The 18,636-nt window shown below is 50.9% G+C and overlaps 1 long non-coding RNA gene across 2 annotated transcripts in view; it reads left to right on the top strand.

Moving 5' to 3' along the window:
- The window catches only part of LOC139248294 (uncharacterized), a 214,279-nt gene that overhangs the window by 80,915 nt on the left and 114,728 nt on the right, over positions 1-18,636 (top strand). The gene's annotated exons all lie outside the window — the stretch shown is intronic.

The following is an 18,636-nucleotide window of genomic DNA, read 5'->3' on the forward strand; positions in this document are numbered from 1 at the left end:
GAGCGGTCCCTCGCCTCGAGGGTGCAGTTAAAATCCCCCCCGAGGACAATGCAGTCGCCGACGCCGACGGAGCCAAGAAGAGCGGACACCTCTTCGAAGAAGCGCATTTGCTGCGGGCCGGGCTGAGGGGCGTATACGTTCACGAGATGGAGCGGCACGTCCCCCAGGTGAACCGTTACGTGCAGCAAGTGGCCTGGCATGGGCTCCTCGACCCCCAAGATCTCCGGCTGAAAATGCGAGGCCAGCAAGATGGCCACTCCACTAGAAGTGGCGGTGAGGTGGCTCATGCGGACCTCTCCTTGCCATTCCAGGAGCCACGTGGCTTCGTCTCCCGGAACGGTGTGGGTTTCTTGCAGGAAGCACACCGCATATTTCCCCTCCCGCAGGAGCGAAAAATTGTTAAATCTACGGCGTGCCTCTCTGCCGCCGTTGATGTTGAGGCTGGCTATGGTTATCTTCATGACAAGAGCATAGTGCAACCTCTACCTAACCTATTGTGGGGGGGGAGTGGAGTCGTTTGTTGACCTCCACTTCTTCAGCAGCCCAGCGAGGAACTTTTTGAGCCAGCGCAGCTCAAGGCCTTGCGCCTTTGATAAGGGCCCGCCCGCGGCCATGGTTTTAGCGGTGACGCGGACAGAAGCGATGAGCAGCCCCGGCTCGGACCATCTTTCCCGGGCGAGATGGGTTCGGTTGCGGTGACCCTGGCTCTGGACCAAAAAGTCCCGGAGTTCCTCTACGGGAATGAGGGGGGACTCAGCGGCGGGCACGAGGAGATCCACCGCCTCACTGGCGATGGACTCGAGATCTTCACCCGCGTCCTCCACCGAGTCCCCGTCCTCCTCCGGGAGGTCGCCGCTAGCAACCGTCCCGTCGACCACACGAGGTACGGCAAACGGCCCGGCCGCTCCATCTGGCCCTGGCTCCGCCCCGATCCCACCCCCAGGATCGTTGGCAGAGGAGTCCCCACTGGGCTCTTTTAAAATTGGTGCTGGGTCGGGAAGCGACAGCGGAAGGGGTTCCTCCTCCGCCCCAGGAACCGGGGAACACGGAGAGACCTGGTCAAAGTAATGTTCCAGGTCCACCAAGTACCGCAGCTCCAAAGTAGGGGGCAAGGGTTGTTGTTCTTCCCCCTCCCCGCCACCACCCCCCGGCCCAGCGTGTACAGACTCGTTAAAATCATTCATTGCCGTTTCTTCCGGGCCCAGCGACACCCGGGGGAAGTTGGATAATAGCCGGACGGTCTCAGGTACGGCCTTTTCGGCTCCGCCCGCTTCAGTCCCCGGGATGCTCGACCCGGCAGCAACGCATTCCTCCGCTGGCCCCACGCCCCCCACGACAGGCAGATCTTTCACGCCATCCCCGGGAGGCAGCGGCTGGGCAGCCTCGACTGTCTCACCCTCCCCGGGGACAGATTCCTCGCGCCTACGGCGTGGTTTGGGGGCGCCGGTGGGGGACGCGGGACAAGCGGCGGGCACCGACTCCTCCGCGGAGGGATGTTGTTCCCCCTCCGCCTCATTGGAGTGGCGCCTCCTTTTGTTCCGGGGGGTGCGCGGAGGCAGGGAGACCTCCATGTCTGCCGAGGCCTCCCGCTCCGCCCCCCCCTTTTTCTTATCTTGCCCGCGCCCGAGCCCCTCTGCGGTATTGGTCAAGGGCTCGGGCACGGGCTCAGGGCACCCCGCGCTCGCCGATGACTGGGTTGGGCTGAGCGCGGTGGTCAAACTTTCAGGCGCACTGAGGGGACCCGCCACGAGATGTTTCGCATTCCTCCGCACCTTCTTTCCGATCGGACGCTCACCCTCCCCCCCGCCAGAGGCCGTGAAAACAAAGGCCCCCGACGATGCCCGCGCACCTACGGCTACCGGCACACGGACGCTACTAGGGGGAGGGGTGGTGGCGGCGGCGCCAGCCTTGGCCGCCTTCGGTGGTTTGGCGGCCTTGGAGGCGGGGCAGTTCTTGCGAACGTGCCCCACCTCCCTACAGGCATGGCACCGCACGCCGTCCGACGTCCAGAAGTCGCGGTAGGCAGTCCACTCATGCACCACATTGAAATTCCCCTCCGTCCTCTCCTCCCGTGACAGCCGGACAACGAGCTGGCGGCGGAAGGAGAACACATGGCGCAGGCTGCTCTCCCTGAGGCCGAGCGATATGGGGTAGATCCCCGACCTTACCTCCCCCAGTTGGTGTAGGTGAGGGAGGAGGAGCTCAGCGGGAACAAAGGGCGGGACGTTCGATATGATGACCCTCTGCGCGGTGGCCTCGAGAGGGTCCACCGGCAGGAAAGTCCCGCCCACCGTGAGCCCCTTTTCAAGGGCCAGGGACACCGCCCGCTCCAACCCCAGGAAGAACACGGCCTTCCCTGACATCTTGGAGGCTGCAACAATGGCCGAGGGGCCAGCTACCCCGGCCATCGCCCGCACGCACTCCTCAATGCTCATTGTGGGGTGAGTGCAGCTCTTGACCCCGTGTTTCTTTGTCATCAGTCTGAACGGTGGCAGGGCAGCAGGTGGCGCAGGAGGTGCCGTGGACGTGGATGCCGCCTGCGCATATGTCCTTGCTGGCCCTGCCACCGGCGTGGATGGGGTCGCCATCACGGGGTCCCTTTAAGGGCTACACCCACCCCAAAGTCACAGGCCTTAATGGTCTTTATTGGCCTCGTTGGTGTTTGAGCAGAGGGAGCTCTGAAAGAGGCACACCTCTCCCCTTGTTAATGATTGGGAAGGGGCCTTGTTCCCTCTGCTCAGTGTCTTAATTGTTTTTTTTTTAATTAGGAGAAAGGGGCCTCAGAGAGAGAGGGGAGAAACAGAGTAACAGAGAAAGAGAGAAGGGGGTGGGAAGGGGGGGGGGAACTGCGAGGGCAGGTCTCCCCTCGCAGCTGTGGGTGGGTGCACTCCCCAGATGGCAAAACACAAAAAACACAGTCCTTGGGGTGGGTCTTCAGGTGGGGGGAGAAGACGTCTTCACCTGGGGCAGCTAGAGCCACCAGGCACACACTCCTAACGATGTTAATAGGGTAAATGAGAAAAATCTTCAGCCTGGTAGCTCCAGCTATCCCAGGCTAGGCAATTGGGGGGGGGGGAGGGGGGTTCAATTGTGGGGGGGGCCTAGTTGTAAGCAAGGCCCCCACACACACTACCACACACACACACACCCCCCGCGATGTTCCGGCCCTCAGTGGTCTTCTTTCCTCCCCCCACCGATACAACAAAGTCTGTTTGGGAAATGCACCCACACCCACCTGTAGAATGGTAGAATCCCCCTCCTTCCACACTGGATGTTGTTGTTGTTGGTCTTTTCCCCCTCTCTCCAACTCCTTGCAGAAATGGTAAAGAGTTGTTAAAAGTTTTCTGTTCTCCTCCTCTCCCTCTGGGTGAAAGTTGGTGGTGAAGCCCCTTCCTTCCTTCTCTTCCTGGGCTGTTCTCAGGGCCTTCCAGGCAGGAGCTAAAGTTGATAGCTGCTCTCCTCACTGCTCACAGCTCGAACTGAGCAGGACACGCCTCCACTGCTCCACGATTGGTTCCTTGTGCATGAAACTCCAAAAAGTTAGTTTGCAGGTGCAGCAGGTAATCAGGAAGGCGAATGGAATGCTGGCCTTCATTGCAAGAGGGATGGAGTACAAAAGCAGGGAGGTCCTGCTGCAACTGTATAGGGTATTGGTAAGGCCGCACCTGGAGTACTGCGTGCAGTTTTGGTCCCCTTACTTAAGGAAGGATATACTGGCTTTGGAGCAGGTACAGAGACGATTCACTAGGCTGATTCCGGAGATGAGGGGGTTACTTTATGATGATAGATTGAGTAGACTGGGTCTTTACTCATTGAAGTTCAGAAGGATGAGGGGTGATCTTATAGAAACATTTAAAATAATGAAAGGGATAGACAAGATAGAGGCGGAGAGGTTGTTTCCACTGGTCGGGGAGACTAGAACTTGGGGGCACAGCCTCAAAATACGGGGGATCCAATTTAAAACCGAGTTGAGAAGGAATTTCTTCTCCCAGAGGGTTGTGAATCTGTGGAATTCTCTGCCCAAGGAAGCAGTTGAGGCTAGCTCATTGAATGTATTCAAGTCACAGATAGATAGATTTTTAACCAATAAGGGAATTAAGGGTTACAGGGAGCGGGCGTGTAAGTGGAGCTGAGTCCACGGCCAGCTCAGCCATGATCTTATTGATTGGCGGAGCAGGCTCAAGGGGCTAGATGGCCTACTCCCGTTCCTAATTCTTATGTATTGGTCTGGAAGGATGCATCTATCTGTGTGCCTGTCAGTCCCTGGTATGGGAGTTTGCATCTATCTGTGCTGTCACTTTCTGGTCTGGGAGTATGTATCTATCTCTGTGCCCGGTGTGGGAGTATGCATCTATCTCTGTGCTGTCAGTCTGTGGTATGGGAGTATGTATCTATCTGTGTGCCTGTCAGTGACCGGTATAGAAATATGTATCTATCTCTGTGCTCGTCAGTGTCTGGTCTGGAAGTATATATCTATCTCTGTCCCTGTCAGTCTTTGGTATAGAAACATAGAAAATCGGTGCAGGAGTAGGCCATTCAGCCCTTCGAGCCTGCACCGCCATGTTGGCTGAACATGCAACTTCAGTACCCCATTCCTGCTTTCTCGCCATACCCCTTGATCCCCCTAGTAGTAAGGACTTCATCTAACTCCTTTTTGAATATATTTAGTGAATTGGCCTCAACAACTTTCTGTGGTAGAGAATTCCACAGGTTCACCACTCTCTGGGTGAAGAAGTTTCTCCTCATCTCAGTCCTAAATGGCTTACCCGTTATCCTTAGACTGTGACCCCTGGTTCTGGACTTCCCCAACATTGGGAACATTCTTCCTGCATCTAACCTGTCTAAACCCATCAGAATTTTAAACGTTTCTATGAGGTCCCCTCTCATTCTTCTGAACTCCAGTGAATACAAGCCCAGTTGATCCAGTCTTTCTTGATAGGTCAGTCCCGCCATCCCGGGAATCAGTCTGGTGAACCTTCGCTGCACTCCCTCAATAGCAAGAATGTCCTTCCTCAAGTTAGGAGAACAAAACTGTACACAATACTCCAGGTGTGGCCTCACCAAGGCCCTGTACAACTGTAGCAACACTTCCCTGCTCCTGTACACAAATCCCCTCGCTATGAAGGCCAACATGCCATTTGCTTTCTTAACCGCCTGCTGTACCTGCATTCCAACCTTCAATGACTGATGTACCATGACACCCAGGTCTCGTTGCACCTCCCCTTTTCCTAATCTGTCACCATTTAGGTAATATTCTGCCTTCCTGTTTTTGCCACCAAAGTGGATAACATCACATTTATCCACATTATACTGCATCTGCCATGCATTTGCCCACTCACCTAACCTGTCCAAGTCACCCTGCAGCCTCTTAGCTTCCTCCTCACAGCTCACACTGCCACCCAGCTTAGTGTCATCTGCAAATGTAGGGATATTACATTCAATTCCTTTGTCTAAATCATGAATGTATATTGTAAATAGCTGGGGTCCCAACATAGAAACATAGAAAATAGGTGCAGGAGTAGGCCATTCGGCCCTTCAAGCCTGCACCACCATTCAACAAGATCATGGCTGATCAGCCACCCCAGCACCTCCCCGCCACGCCCCCTCCACAACCCCCGACCCCCCCAGCCGCATGGCACCTTCCAGCACCCCACCAGTCACTGCCTGCCGTTCTGAAAAGAACCCGTTTGTTCCTACTCTTTGCTTCCTGTCTGCCAACCAGTTCTCTATCCATGTCAATACATTACCCCCAATACCATGTGCTTTAATTTTGCACATCTCTTGTGAAGGACCTTGTCAAAAGCCTTTTGAAATTTGAAATACACCACATCCACTGGTTCTCCCTTATCCACTCTATTAGTTACATCCTCAAAATATTCTGGAAGATTGGTCAAGCATGACTAATCTCTCCACATAATTGAAGTCTCAGGTATCATCCTGGTAAACCTCCTCTGTACCCTCTCCAACACCTTGGCATTCTTCCTAATGTGTGTTGCTCAGAATTGTACACAATACTCCAGCCTCACCACTGATTTGTAATGGGTTAGCATTGAACTCCTTGTTTTTATGTTTAGTGCTCCATTTAAAAAGTGAAAGATGCCATACACTCTCTTAAATGTCTTATCAGCTTACCCTTCCATCTTCAAACATTTGTGGATATTTACCTCCAGGTCTCTGCTCTTACATCCCCTCAAAATAGTACCGTCTGCATTATACTGCCTCTCCATGTTGAACTTCCCAAAGTGTATCATTTCACATTGAGCTATAATAAATTGCATCTGCCATGTTTCAGTCCAGTTCACCAGTCTGTCTGTGCCTTTCTAAAGTCTGCTGCGATCCTGCTCACCATTTACTACAATCAACTTTCTTGCCCTCAGCAAACCTCGAAGGTCCACTTCCGATAGCGAAGACCAGGTCATTTAAAATATAACCAGAAAAGCAAAGGCATCAATTGCGACACCTGGTTGACCCAATGTAAACTTCTCCGCAGTTGGAGAAACATTGGTCCACCACTGCTCTCTGACCCCTGTCCCTCAGCTAATGACAGATCCAATTTACCACTGTCCCTTTAACACCATGTGCTTGAATTTTACAAACAAGTCCATTATGTGATACTTTATCAAATGGCTTTTGAAAGTCCATGTATACAACCTCTACTGCACTTTCCTCAACACTGTGATACTTAATTTACTCTAAAAACACACACGATTCAATGTGACTGTGTGTTCAGAGACAGAAACTGATCTTATTTCAAGTCCCACTGCACGACCTCCTGCTGGATAATTGTGCTCGGTGGTCAGACTCTCACAATCTCATTCCCATCATTTCCTGCCTTACCTTGTAATCTTTGTGTACTGTCTGCAGGACCAGTGTGTATCTGAGTCAATGGGGCTCTCTCTGACCTTTCTCCCCAGTCCATCTCCAGTGTGTATCTGAATCAATGGGACTCTCTCTGACCTTTCTCCCCAGTCCATCCCCAGGACCAGTGTGTATCTGAATCAATGGGACTCTCTCTGACCTTTCTCCGCAGTCCATCCCCAGGACCAGTGTGTATATGAGTCAATGGGACTCTCTCTGACCTTTCTCCTCAGTCCATCCCCAGGACCAGTGTGTATATGAATCAATGGGACTCTCTCTGACCTTTGTCCTCAGTCCATCCCCAGGACCAATGTTTATCTGAGTCAATGGGACTCTCTCTTACCATTCGCCCCTGTCGATCTATGGAAGCTCTTTGAATCAGAAGGGTTATCTCTGGTTGGTGCTCTCACAATCCTGTGCTGGTTCACCGGCCATTGTTCCTCAGTCTACAGTCCCTGTTTCCTTCCACCTGTGGAACTTTCTCACTCACTCCATCATTCACCAGAAGATCTAATAATGGCAGGGCAGAAAATGAGACAAATATTGACAGTGTGAAGTGGAATGTAATGTATACTTTTCTGACACTTAATAAAACTGCAAGTTCAGGATCGAGTATTCTTGTTGGAGTTTGTCATTTCCCTGGCAAGCCCACTGGAGCATCACACAAATCGCCAGAGTTCTTGACAAAACTGCGGAAGTTACTGTCTCTTGCTTAGACAAACCGGTACTGTGTGATCTCATTGAGTCCATCCTCCCCGGGTTACACACTGTCTGATCTCACTGGGTCCCCAGGTTACACACTGTCTGATCTCACTGGGCCCATCCTCCCCGGGTTACACACTGTCTGATCTCACTGGGCCCATCCTCCCCAGGTTACATACTGTCTGATCTCACTGGGCCCATCCTCCCCGGGTTACACACTGTCTGAACTCACTGAGCCCATCCTCCCCGGGTGACACCAGTCTGATCTCACTGGGCCCCGGGCTTATACACTGTCATGATCTCACTGGGTCCCTGGGTTACACACTGTCTGATCTCACTGGGCCCATCCACCCCGGGTTACACACTGTCTGATCTGACTGGGCCCTGGGGTTACACACTGTCTGATCTCACTGGGCCCATACTGTGTGATCTCATTGAGTCCATCCTCCCCGGGTTACACACTGTCTGATCTCACTGGGTCCCCAGGTTACACACTGTCTGATCTCACTGGGCCCATCCTCCCCGGGTTACACACTGTCTGATCTCACTGGGCCCATCCTCCCCGGGTTACACACTGTCTGATCTGACTGGGCACCCGGGTTACACACTGTCTGATCTCACTGGGCCACCAGGTTACACACTGTCTGATCTCACTGGGCCCCCGGGTTACACACTGTCTGATCTCACCGGGTCCCCGGGTTACACACTGTCTGATCTCACTGGGCCCATCCTCCCCAGGTTACACACTGACTGATCTCACTGGGCCCCCGGGTTACGCACTGTCGGATCTCACTGGGCCCCCGGGTTACACACTGTCTGATCTCACTGGGCCCATCCTACCCGGGTTACACACTGTCTGATCTCACTGGGCCCATCCTCCCCTGGTTACACCAGTCTGATCTCACTGGGCTTCCGGGTTACATTGAAACAAAACATAGAAAATAGGTGCAGGAGTAGGCCATTCGGCCCTTCATTCAATGAGTTCATGGCTGAACATGCAACTTCAGTACCCCATTCCTGCTTTCTCGCCATACCCCTTGATCCCCCTAGTAGTAAGGACTTCATCTAACTCCTTTTTGAATATATTTAGTGAATTGGCCTCAACAACGTCTGTGGTAGAGAATTCCACAGGTTCACCACTCTCTGGGTGAAGAAGTTTCACCTCATCTCACTCCTAAATGACTTACCCCTTATCCTTAGACTGTGTCCCCTGGTTCTGGACTTCCCCAACATTGGGAACATTCTTCCTGCATCTAACCTGTCTAAACCCATCAGAATTTTAAACGTTTCTATGAGGTCCCCTCTCATTCTTCTGAACTCCAGTGAATACAAACCCAGTTGATCCAGTCTTTCTTGATAGGTCCGTCCCGCCATCCCGGGAATCAGTCTGGTGAACCTTCGCTGCACTCCCTCAATAGCAAGAATGTCCTTCCTCAAGTTAGGAGACCAAAACTGTACACAATACTCCAGGTGTGGCCTCACCAAGGCCCTGTACAACTGTAGCAACACTTCCCTGCCCCTGTACTCAAATCCCCTCACTATGAAGGCCAACATGCCATTTGCTTTCTTAACCGCCTGCTGTGGAATTCTCTACCACAGAACGTTGTTGAGGCCAATTCACTAAATATATTCAAAAAGGAGTTCGATGAAGTCCTTACTACTAGGGGAATCAAGGGGTATGGTGAGAAAGCAGGAATGGGGTACTGAAGTTGCATGTTCAGCCATGAACTCATGCAATGGCGGTGCAGGCTAGAAGGGCCGAATGGCCTACTCCTGCACCTATTTTCTATGTTTCTATGTTTCTATGTTTACCTGCATGCCAACCTTCAATGACTGATGTACCATGACACCCAGGTCTCGTTGCACCTCCCCTTTTCCTAATCTGTCACCATTCAAATAATAGTCTGTCTCTCTGTTTTTACTACCAAAGTGGATAACCTCACATTTATCCACATTATACTTCATCTGCCATGCATTTGCCCACTCACCTAACCTATCCAAGTCACTCTGCAGCCACATAGCATCCTCCTCGCAGCTCACACTGCCACTCAACTTAGTGTCATCCGCAAATTTGGAGATACTACATTTAATCCCCTCGTCTAAATCATTAATGTACAGTGTAAACAGCTGGGGCCCCAGCACAGAACCTTGCAGTACCCCACTAGTCACTGCCTGCCATTCTGAAAAGTACCCATTTACTCCTACTCTTTGCTTCCTGTCTGACAACCAGTTCTCAATCCATGTCAGCACACTACCCCCAATCCCATGTGCTTTAACTTTGCACATTAATCTCTTGTGTGGGACCTTGTCGAAAGCCTTCTGAAAGTCCAAATATACCACATCAACTGGTTCTCCCTTGTCCACTCTACTGGAAACATCCTCAAAAAATTCCAGAAGATTTGTCAAGCATGATTTCCCTTTCACAAATCCATGCTGACTTGGACCCATCATGTCACCTCTTTCCAAATGCGCTGCTATGACATCCTTAATAATTGATTATATCATTTTACCCACTAGTGAGGTCAGGCTGACCAGTCTATAATTCCGTTTTCTCTCTCCCTCCTTTTTTAAAAAGTGGGGTTACATTGGCTACCCTCCACTCGATAGGAACTGATCCAGAGTCAATGAAATGTTGGAAAATGACTGTCAATGCATCCGCTATTTCCAAGGCCACCTCTGTAAGTACTCTGGGATGCAGTCCATCAGGCCCTGGGGATTTATCGGGCTTCAATCCCATCAATTTCCCCAACACAATTTCCCGACGAATAAGGATTTCCCTCAGTTCCTCCTCCTTACTAGACCCTCTGACCCCTTTTATATCCGGAAGGTTGTTTGTGTCCTCCTTAGTGAATACCGAACCAAAGTACTTGTTCAATTGGTCTGCCATTTCTTTGTTCCCCGTTATGACTTCCCCTGATTCTGACTGCAGGGGACCTATGTTTGTCTTTACTAACCTTTATCTCTTTTCATATCTCTAGAAACTTTTGCAATCCGTCTTAATGTTCCCTGCAAGCTTCTTCTCGTACTCCATTTTCCCTGCCCTAATCAAACCCTTTGTCCTCCTCTGCTGAGTTCTAAATTTCTCCCAGTCCCCGGGTTCGCTGCTATTTCTGGCCAATTTGTATGCCACTTCCTTGGCTTTAATACTATCCCTGATTTCCCTAGATAGCCACGGTTGAGCCAACTTCCCTTTTTTATTTTTACGCCAGACAGGAATGTACAATTGTTGTAGTTCATCCATGCGGTCTCTAAATGTCTGCCATTGCCCATCCACAGTCAACCCCTTAAGTATCATTCGCCAATCTATCCTAGCCAATTCACGCCTCATACCTTCAAAGTTACGCTTCTTTAAGTTCTGGACCAGGGTCTCTGAATTAACTGTTTCACTCTCCATCCTAATGCAGAATTCCAGCATATTATGGTCACTCTTCCCCAAGGGGCCTCGCACAACGAGATTGCAAATTAATCCTCTCTCATTACACAACACCCAGTCTAAGATGGCCTCCTCCCTAGTTGGTTCCTCGACATATTGGTCTGGAAAACCATCCCTTATGCACTCCAGGAAATCCTCCTTCACCGTATTGCTTCCAGTTTGGTTAGCCCAATCTATGTGCATATTAAAGTCACCCATTATAACTGCTGCACCTTTATTGCATGCACCCCTAATTTCCTGTTTGATGCCCTCCCTAACATCACTACTACTGTTTGGAGGTCTGTACACAACTTCCACTAACGTTTTTGCCCTTTGGTGTTCTGCAGCTCGACCCATATAGATTCCATATCATCCAAGCTAATGTCCTTCCTAACTATTGCATTAATCTCCTCTTTAACCAGCAATGCTACCCCACCTCCTTTTCCTTTTATTCTATCCTTCCTGAATGTTGAATACCCCTGGATGTTGAGTTCCCAGCTCTGATCATCCTGGAGCCACGTCTCTGTAATCCCAATCATATCATATTTATTAACATCTATTTGCACAGTTAATTCATCCATCTTATTACGGATACTCCTTGCATTAAGACACAAAGCCTTCAGTCTTGTTTTTTTAACACCCTTTGTCCTTTTAGAATTTTGCTGTACAGTGGCCCTTTTTGTTCTTTGTCTTGGGTTTCTCTGCCCTCCACTTTTCCTCATCTCCTTTCTGTCTTTTGCTTTTGTCTCCTTTTTGTTTCCCTCTGTCTCCCTGCATTGGTTCCCATTCCCCTGCCATATTAGTTTAACTCCTCCCCAACAGCACTAGCAAACACTCCCCCTCGGACATTGGTTCCGGTCCTGCCCAGGTGCAGACCGTCCGGTTTGTACTGGTCCCACCTCCCCCAGAACCGGTTCCAATGCCCCAGGAATTTGAATCCCTCCCTGCTGCACCACTGCTCAAGCCACGTATTCATCTGCGCTATCTTGCGATTCCTACTCTGACTAGCACGTGGCACACACTGTCTGATCTCACTGGGCCCCAGGGTTACACACTGCCTGATCTCACTGGGCCCCCGGGTTACACACTGTCTGATCGCATTGGGCCCACCCCCGGGTTACACACTGTCTGATCTCACTGGGCCCCCGGGTTACACACTGTCTGATCTCACTGGGCCCCCGGGTTACACACTGTCTGATCTCACTGGGCCCACCCCCGGGTTACACACTGTCTGATCTCACTGGGCCCACCCCCGGGTTACACACTGTCTGATCTCACTGGGCCCCGGGTTACACACTGTCTGATCTCACTGGGCCCACCCCCGGGTTACACACTGTCTGATCTCACTGGACCCACCCCCGGGTTACACACTGTCTGATCTCACTGGGCCCACCCCCGGGTTACACACTGTCTGATCTCACTGGGCCCACCCCCGGGTTACACACTGTCTGATCTCACTGGGCCCCCGGGTTACACACTGTCTGATCTCACTGGGCCCACCCCCGGGTTACACACTGTTTGATCTCACTGGGCCCCCGGGTTACACACTGTCTGATCTCACTGGGCCCCGGGGTTACACACTGTCTGATCTCACTGGGCCCACCCCGGGTTACACACTGTCTGATCTCACTGGGCTCCGGGTTACACACTGTCTGATCTCACTGGGCCCCCGGTTTACACACTGTTTGATCTCACTGGGCCCCCCGGTTACACACTGTCTGATCTCACTGGGCCCACCCCTGGGTTACACACTGTCTGATCTCACTGGGCCCTCGGGTTACGCACTGTCTGATCTCACTGGGCCCCAGGGTTATACACTGTCTGATCGCACTGGGCCCCCGGGTGACACACTGTCTGATCTCACTGGGCCCCGGGTTACACACTGTCTGATCTCACTGGGCCCCCGGGTTACACACTGTCTGATCTCACTGGGCCCCGGGTTACACACTGTCTGATCTCACTGGGCCCACCCCCGGGTTACACACTGTTTGATCTCACTGGGCCCCCGGGTTACACACTGTCTGATCTCACTGGGCCCCGGGGTTACACACTGTCTGATCTCACTGGGCCAACCCCCGGGTTACACACTGTCTGATCTCACTGGGCTCCGGGTTACACACTGTCTGATCTCACTGGGCCCCCGGTTTACACACTGTTTGATCTCACTGGGCCCCCGGGTTACACACTGTCTGATCTCACTGGGCTCCGGGTTACACACTGTCTGATCTCACTGGGCCCCCGGGTTACACACTGTTTGATCTCACTGGGCCCCCGGGTTACACACTGTCTGATCTCACTGGGCCCCGGGGTTACACACTGTCTGATCTCACTGGGCCCACCCCCGGGTTACACACTGTCTGATCTCACTGGGCCCACCCCTGGGTTACACACTGTCTGATCTCACTGGGCTTCGGGTTACGCACTGTCTGATCTCACTGGGCCCCAGGGTTATACACTGTCTGATCGCACTGGGCCCCGGGTTACACACTGTCTGATCTCACTGGGCCCACCCCCGGGTTACACACTGTCTGATCTCACTGGCCCCACCCCCGGGTTACACACTGTCTGATCTCACTGGGCCCACCCCCGGGTTACACACTGTCTGGGTCAGCACATTCCCCGGGACCTGATGATGACAGTAATCTAACCTCGGTTTCTGTGCTCACTTACAAACACTTTAATTTAAACTTTAAAGTCCCGCCCTGTGTGACAGCAAACATCAGATCTGACACTTCCGCATTTTCCCTCATGTAGATGGCAATGCGCCATTTTCTGTGCAGTTACAAAGCGGCACTGTTACACTTTAAAGTCCCTCCCGGTGTTTGTTCAGCTCTCGGGCTGAGCCGCCCGCTCTCAGTCCGTGAGCCCAGTTCCCCCAGTGACAGAGCGCGGCCCCGGTAACCCTGGCTGCACACAGGAGATTGACAGCCCCTTGCACCAATCCCAGTTCCGCTCCACCACAGAGCCCCGCCCAGAGGACTGCAGAAGGAACCACGCGGGGTCACGTGGCTCCTGATTTGAACCCGGGGCAGTTGAACTGTCACTTCGCGAGCCCGGCAGCGCGCGGGACATGGCCCCGCCCGCCGTGTGTGACGTCAGGGCCCGCCCACACAGCCCCTGAGCTCAGCAGCGGGAATGCTGCAATCTGAGAGAATAAAGACAGAAGGTGCTGGAAACACTCAGCCGCTCAGGCAGCTTGTGTGGGGGGATAGAGAGAGAATTAACCTGAGGGAAGCTCATTGTTATTGCCCTGACATTCAGGGGCACGCTGCTTTACCTGCTGTTGGGGGAAGTGCAGCTGAAAGATTTATTGACAATATACAGGACTGTTTCCTGACTCAACATGTTAATGAAGTAACTGGGGAAAGTTATATATTGGACCTGGTGTTTAGTAGTGAGCCTGACCTGGTGTGGGGGAACATCTGGGCAACACTGATCACATTATACGCTCCCAATTGGCCGGGAGAACCAAAGGGACTGAGAACCTGCGACTCGCACCACATTTCAGACGGGCAAACTTCTCCAAAATGGCAGAGGACTTGCAACAGGTAAATTGGCCAACCCCCCTCGGTGCTGATGCGACCGATGTTGAATATAAATGGAAAGTTTTTAAGAATACGATTAAAAATGTTGAAAACCAACATGTAGACAAAATCAAAAGATAGACATGTGGTGAGAAAAAGCCAAGGTGGCCGACTGGCTCTGTACAAAGACAAATCAGATATAAACAGAAATGTCTCTATAAATTAAATCATTTAACACTCAAATAAATAGGGTGAATACAAGGAACAACTAAAGAAAACGAAGGCTGCTATTCGATCAGCAAAAAGGCTAATGGGAAAAAGGATTGTGGACAACTGTGGCAGTCACGGGAAGAGCTTTTTGAGTTATGTGAAGAGTCAGAGAACTATCAAAGACTGTTTTGGGCCACTGAAGGGTGTTCAAGGACAGGTTACAAAGGACTCACTGAGTATGGCGGAAATATTAAATGAGTACTTTGCATCAGTATTCACCCTTGAAAATCATGCTCAAATATTAGAATTTAATAATACTAGTTTTATCAGTAACATTAACTTATATAACCAGATTGTTTTAGAAAAAATTAAGAACTTGAAAATAGATCGAGCAGCAGGGCCGGATAATACCCCCCCGAGGGTCCTCCGGGAGATGGGACATGTGCTGTGCGAGCCCCTGGCCTGTATTTTAAATAGCTCACTGCAATCTGGAATGGTTCCTACAGACTGGAAGGAGGCTAAGGTAGTCCCCATTTAAAAAAATTGTGACAAGGCAGACCCGGGTAACTATAGGCCCATCAGTTTAATATCAGCAATAGGTAAGATGCTTGAATCATAAGGGATGCAAGATATGAATACTTGAATAGGGAGGGACATATTGGGGACACCCAACATGGCTTCATAAAAAAAGAGTTCATGTCTCACAATTTTAATTATATTTTTTGAAAAAGTTACAAAGTTGGTGGATGAGGGAAGCCCAGTAGACATTGTCTACTTAGATTTTCAAAAAGCTTTTGAGAGGATACCACACAAGAAGCTTCTCTGTGAGATGGGAGCCTCCGGTATTAGTGGAAATATATTGAGCTGGATTCAGATCTGGCTGGCAGGATGCCGGAAAAGAGCAGTTATAGATGGATTTGGATCTGTTGGAGACCGGTCACCAGTGGTGTCCTGCAGGGATCAGTGCTGGGACCGTTGCTTTTCACTAATTATATTAAGGATCTGGATTTTGGGGTTGGGGGCACAGTTTGCAAATTTGGAAATGATACCAAGATCTGTGCAAGTGCTAGAACTGTGGAAGAGGCTCGTCTGATTCAGGCAGATCTTAAAGTGTTGGGAGTCTGGCCTCATGACTGGAAAATGATGTATAACTTAGATAAGTTCAGTGTTATGCATGTGGGCAGGGCAAATGCTCAACATTCGTAAACCCTCTCGGGAAAGGCATTAAAGATGGTGGAGATAGAAAGAGATTTGGGCATTCTAGTGCATACATCCTTAAAGGTACATGAGCAATGCTGTGCAGCGATAGCAAGAGCAAATAGGGTGTTGGGTGTATCCATAGGACAATGGAGTATAAGACGAGGCGTACTGTTTTGTCCTGATACAATACCTTAGTCAGGCTGCACTTGGAAAACTGTGTCCAGTTTTGGTCTCCTTACATGGTGGGTGATATTGAGGCTCTGGAAAAGGTGCAGAAGAGGGCCACTAGACTAATTCCAAGTCTAAAGTATCTTAGTTATCAAGATAGGTTAAAAGAGTTGGGACTCTTTTCCTTAGAGTAGCGTAGACTTAGGGGGATATGATTGAGGTTTATAAGATAATGAACGTGAAAGTGTTCCAGCTGACTGTTTATTTCAATGAAGTAGGTTAGGCAGGACCAGGGGCACAAATTTAAATTGTATAAGGCTACATCTAGGTTAGATGTCAGGAGGTGGTTCTTTTCCCAGAGAATAGTAGAACTCTGGAACAAGCTGCCCTCTCATGTGGTGGATACAGACTCACTGAATTCCTTCAAGCAAAAGCTGGATTTGTTTGTGGATGCGGCGGAGATTAACACTTACAGAAGGTAGGTACTGCAGAGAATTTAATGGCCAGAGTGATCTCCTGGACTAGTTTCGATCGCTTAGATGGGTCGGAGAGGAATTTCCCATATTTTATTTTCCCAAATTGGCCTGGGTTTTTTAAATGTTTTTTTGCCTCTCCCAGGAGATCACATGGATTCGGGTGGAGTGGAGTGTATATGCTGTGATATATCGCAATTGTGTGGGACAGGCTTGATGGACCAGATGGTCTTTCCCTGTCCGTCATTTTTCATATGTATTGAAACACTTCCTCGACACCTTCCTGTCGAAGACTACCAGAGCAGGTACAGCACTGGTTAAATTCAGAGTAAAGCTCCCTCTACACTATCTCATCAAACAATCCCAGGGCAGGTACAGCACAGTTCAGATACAGATAAATCTCAGAACCCAAATTAGAGCCCTCATGCCCCATGGTGACAGGCCCGGGTGAGCAGGGTCACTGGCCGCCATCTTGCACAGGGCGGGATCAGGGCGCATGCATGGCCATCTTGGTTCAGGAACAGAGAATGGACGGGGCTTCAGGGTCTCTGTTCCCAACTGGGTCCCAGTGCCCGGGAGATGGAGCATCCTGGGTAACAGGTTTTTCTTCATCTTAGAATCAGAGACTGGTTACAACACGGAAGGAGGCCGTTTTGCCCATCGAGCCCATGCCGGCTATCTGCAAGAGCGTCAGCTAATCCCACTCCATCCAGACCCTTCATGATTTTGAATACCTGTCAAATCTCCTCTCAATCTTCTCTGCCCTGAGGAGAACAACCCCAGCTTCTCCAGACTATCCACGTAACTGAAGTCCCTCATCCATGAATCATTCTCACCCTCTTCAAAGCCTTCACATACTTGCTAAAATGCGGTACCCAGAATTGCTCCATCTCAGTCAACAAGCTCCTCGCTGGAGTGGAACTAAACTACAGAACCAGTGGGAACCTGTTCAACTTTCGTCGTCTCCAGGCCAGGTCCAAGACCACGCCAACCTCGGTCGTCGAGCTACCATACCCGGACGATGCCTGTGTCTGCGCACATACAGAGGCTGAACTTCCAAATCATAGTCAACGTATTTACTGAGGCATACGAAAGCATGGGCTTTACGCTAAACATCCGTAAGACAAAGGTCCTCCACAAACCTACCCCCCCGCCCCCCAGTCATCAAGGATCCACGGTGCGGTCCTGGACAATGTGGACCATACGGGAACCTCTTATCAACAAGAGCAGACATTGACGAAATTCAACACTGCCTCCAGTGCAGCCTTCGGCCGCCTGAGGAAAAGTGTGTTTGAAGACCAGGCCCTCAAATTTGTGACATAACTCATGGTCTACAGGACTGTAGTAATACCTGCCCTCCTGTATGTCACAGAGACATGGACCATGTACAGTAGACACCTCAAGTTGCTGGAGAAATACCACCAACGATGTCTCCGCAAGATCCTACAAAGCCCCTGGGAGGACAGATGCACCAACATTAGCGTCGTCGACCAGGCCAACATTCCTAACACTGAAGCATTGACCACACTTGATCAACTCCGCTGGGCAAGCCACATTGTTCGCATGCCAGACATGAGACTCCCAAAGCAAGCGCTCTACTCGGAACTCCTTCACGAGCCAAAGGTGGGCAGAGGAAATGTTACATGGACATCCTCAAAGCCTCCCGGAAAAAGTGCAACATCCCCACTGACACCTGGGAGTCCCTGGCCAAAGACCGCACTAAGTGGAGGCAGTGCATCCGGGAGGGCACTGAGCACCTCGAGTCTCATCGCTGAGAGCACACAGAAATCAAACGCAGGCATGGGAAAGAGCGTGCGGCAAACCTGTCACACCCACCCTTTCCCTCAACGACTATCTGTCCCACCTGTGACAGGGACTGTGGTTCTCATATTGGACTGTTCAGCCACCTAAGGATTCATTTTTAGAGTGGAAGCATGTCTGCCTCGATTCAGAGGGGCTGCCTATGAAGATGACCCAGAATTGGACACAATATTCCAGTTGAGGCCGAACCAGTATTTTATGCAGGTTCAACATAATATCCACACTTCTGTACTCTATACTTCTATTCATGAAGCCTAGGATCCCATAA

The sequence above is a fragment of the Pristiophorus japonicus genome, unplaced genomic scaffold (assembly GCF_044704955.1).
Source record: "Pristiophorus japonicus isolate sPriJap1 unplaced genomic scaffold, sPriJap1.hap1 HAP1_SCAFFOLD_29, whole genome shotgun sequence".
Lineage (NCBI taxonomy): Eukaryota > Metazoa > Chordata > Chondrichthyes > Pristiophoridae > Pristiophorus > Pristiophorus japonicus.